Genomic DNA, 3,946 nt, shown 5'->3' with positions numbered 1-3,946 from the left:
TTTTGGCCCATTTTTCCCTTTTTTTACCCCTTTTTTCTCTGTCTAAATCCCTTTTTCCCATTCTGATCCTTTTTCCACCCTTTTTACCCCATTTTTGTCTCTTTTTATTCATTTTCTGCCCCTTTTTATTCCTTTTCTGCCCCTTTTCATTCCTTTTCTGCCCATTTCCCCCTTTTTTTACCCTTTTCCTCTGTTTAAATCCCTTTTTTTCCATTCTTACCCTTTTTTCATCCTTTTCACCCCATTTTTGCCACTTTTTACCCCATTTCTGCCTCTTTTCCATCATTTTTTGCCCATTTTCCCAACTTTTTGCCCCTTTTTCTGTCTAAATCCCTTTTTTTCCGTTCTTATCCTTTTCCCACCTTTTTCACCCCATTTTTGCCTTTTTTAATTCCTTTTCTGCCTCTTTTCATTCTTTTTTTGCCCATTTTCCCCCTTTTTGGCCCCTTTTTCTGTTTAAATCCCTTTTTTTCCATTCTTATCCTTTTTCCACCCTTTTTGCCCCATTTTTGCCTCTTTTTACTCCTTTTCTGCCTCTTTTCATTCTTTTTTTGCCCATTTTCCCCCTTTTTGGCCCCTTTTTCTGTTTAAATCCCTTTTTCCCATTCTTATCCTTTTTCCACCCTTTTTGCCCCATTTTTGCCTCTTTTTACTCCTTTTCTGCCTCTTTTTATTCCTTTTTTGCCTTTTTTTATTCCTTTTTTGCCTCTTTTCCATTCTTTTTTGCCCATTTTCCCACCTTTTTACCCCTTTTTCTGTTTGTTTAAATCCCTTTTTCCCATTCTTATCCTTTTTCACCCTTTTTGCCCCATTTTTGCCTCTTTTTACTCCTTTTCTGTCCTATTTATTCCTTTTCTGCCCCTTTTCATTCCTTTTTGGCCCATTTTCCCCTTTTTTTACCCCTTTTTCTGTCTATTTAAAGTCCTTTTTTTCCATTCTTATCCTTTTTCACCCTTTTTGCCCCATTTTTGCCACTTTTTATTCCTTTTCTGCCACTTTTTATTTCTTTTCTGCCCCTTTTTCTTCCTTTTTTGCCCATTTTCCCCTTTTTTTGGCCCCTTTTCCTGTTTAATTCCCTTTTTTCTCATTCTTATCCTTTTTTCACCCTTTTTGCCCCATTTTTGCCTCTTTTTACTCCTTTTCTGCCCCTTTTCATTCCTTTTTGGCCCATTTTTCCCTTTTTTTACCCCCTTTTCTCTGTCTAAATCCCTTTTTTTCCCATTCTTATCCTTTTTCCACCCTTTTCACCCCATTTTTGCCTTTTAAAATTTCTTTTCTGCCCCTTTTAATTCCTTTTTTTGCCCATTTTCCCCTTTCTTTGGCCCCTTTTTCTGTTTAAATCCCTTTTTTCCCATTCTTATCCTTTTTCACCCTTTTTGCCCCATTTTTGCCTCTTTTTACTCCTTTTCTGCCTCTTTTTATTCCTTTTTTTCCTTTTTGGCCCATTTTTCCCTATTTTTACCCCTTTTTTCTCTGTTTAAATCCCTTTTTCCCATTCTGATCCTTTTTTCACTCTTTTCGCCCCATTTTAGGCTTTTTTTATTCCTTTTCTGCCCCTTTTTATTCCTTTTCTGCCTCTTTTCCACCCTTTTTTTGCCCATTTTCCCACCTTTTTGCCCCTTTTTCCTTTTGTTTAATTCCCTTTTTTCCATTCTTATCCTTTTTTCACCCTTTTCACCCCATTTTTGCCCCTTTTTCTGTTTGTTTAAATCCCTTTTTTCCCATTCTGATGCTTTTTTCACTCTTTTTGCTCCATTTTTGCCACGTCTTACCCCATTTCTGCCACTTTTTATTCTTTTTCTGCCACTTTTTATTCCTTTTTTGCCCAGTTTTCCCTTTTTTTGCTCCTTTTCCCTGTTTAAATATCTTTTTCCCATTCTCATCCCTTTTCCACCCTTTTTGCCCCATTTTTGCCTTTTTAAATTCCTTTTCTGCCTCTTTTCCACCCTTTTTTGCCCATTTTCCCTTTTTACCCCTTTTTCTGTTTAATTCCCTTTTTTCCCATTCTTATCCTTTTTTCACCCTTTTTACCCCATTTCCCCCCATTCTTATTCCTTTTCTGCTCCTTTTTCTTCCTTTTTTGCCCATTTTTCCCTTTTTTGCCCCTTTTCCTGTCTATTTAAAGTCCTTTTTTCCCATTCTTATCCTTTTTCCACCCTTTTTGCCCCATTTTTGCCTTTTTTAATTTCTTTTTTGCCCCTTTTTATTCCTTTTTTTGCCCATTTTCCCCTTTTTTCTACCTCTTTTTTCTCTAAATCCCTTTTTCCCATTCTTATCCTTTTTCCACCCTTTTTGCCCCATTTTTGCCTCTTTTTATTCCTTTTCTGCCACTTTTCATTCCTTTTTGGCCCATTTTTGTTTTATTCCTTTTCTGCCCCTTTTTATTCCTTTTTTTGCCCATTTTCCCCTTTTTTCTACCTCTTTTTTCTCTAAATCCCTTTTTCCCATTCTTATCCTTGTTTCACCCTTTTTGCCCCATTTTTGCCTCTTTTTACTCCTTTTCTGCCCCTTTTTATTCCTTTTCTGCCTCTTTTCCACCCTTTTTTGCCCATTTTCCCACCTTTTTGCCGCTTTTTCTGTTTAATTCCCTTTTTTCCATTATCCTTTTTCACCCTTTTCACCCCATTTTTGCCACTTTTTCTTCCTTTTCTGCCCCTTTTCATTCTTTTTTGGCCCATTTTCCCCTTTTTTTACCTCTTTTTCTCTGTTTCAATCCTTTTTTTCATTCTGACTCTTTTCCCACCCTTTTTGCCCCATTTGTGTCACTTTTAACCCCATTTTTGCCTCTTTTTATTCATTTTCTGCCCCTTTTTAGTCATTTTCTGTCTTTTTCTTCCTTTTTTGCCCCTTTTTACTCCTTTTCCTCTTCTTTTTACGAATTTGCTGCTCCTTTTTACACCTTTCCCTCCCTTCTTCACCTTTTTCTCTCCCTTTTTAGCCTAAAAAACCGGTTTTTACCCCATTTTCGACCTTTTCTTTCCCCATTTCCGCTTTTCCCACCTTTTTTTCCCTTTTTTGTCCCGATTTCAAGGGGTTTTTTTGCACTTTCCTGCCATTTCCCACCTTTTCTCCCCCTTTTTTCTGCCTTTTCCACCCCATTTTTGCCCCATCTCAGAGGTTTTTCCCCCATTTTTCCCCCCCTCCCCTCAAAGTTCCTCAAAACAAGGATTCACCCCCAATTCCAGCAGCGATTTTTGCACTTTCCACAGAGCACAAACCAACCAAAACTCCACCAATTCGCCCCAAAACCCCAACTAAAGAACGCAAAAAGAGACAGAAAAAGCCAAAACCCACAAATTCAACCCCAAATATTCCAACAGGACCCCCAGCTGCCAAAAAAAAGCAGGAAAATGGATCAAAATGGGCTCAAATCCTAGATTTTCCTGACACTGAGGCAAAACAGGTGGGAATTTTCAATCCCCCCGAGTCAAAAGCGACCCAAAAATGGGGAAAAACCTCCAATTTCACCCCAAAACGCAACAAGAAAACCTCCCCTCCCCTCCCCCCACCTGAATTCCCAAATGTGGGATTTTTTTGGGGGAAAACTCCCCAAAACCACCAGCGGGGAGGGGAATTTGGTGCTTTTCCCAGCATGAAATCGAGGGCAAAAAAGCTCCAAATTGGGATTTTCTGCCAAAAATCGCGGCTTCCTGCTCCCAGCCAGGCTGAGGCGGCCGGAAAAGCAGCAGGAAAAGGGGAAAAAAATCCCAGTGGAAGGAAGAATTTGGGGGAAAAAAGTGGGAATTGAGGAGGGGTTGATGGACAGCTCCCGGCAGAGCCAAAATCCCGGGATTTGAGCCCAAAGGAGAGGCCGGGCTGGCACAAAGGGAGAGGGGGAAGCCCCAAATCCTTCCCCAAAACTGGGGGGTCAAGGAGGGGAAATTCCCCCTCCCCTCAATCAAAATTTGGGGATGGATTTTTTGGGAGGGGGGGTGGGGTCCAGTGC

This window comes from Corvus brachyrhynchos, unplaced genomic scaffold (genome assembly GCF_000691975.1).
Source record: "Corvus brachyrhynchos isolate BGI_N302 unplaced genomic scaffold, ASM69197v1 scaffold377, whole genome shotgun sequence".
Lineage (NCBI taxonomy): Eukaryota > Metazoa > Chordata > Aves > Passeriformes > Corvidae > Corvus > Corvus brachyrhynchos.
Note: the sequence above shows the minus strand (reverse complement) of the source record.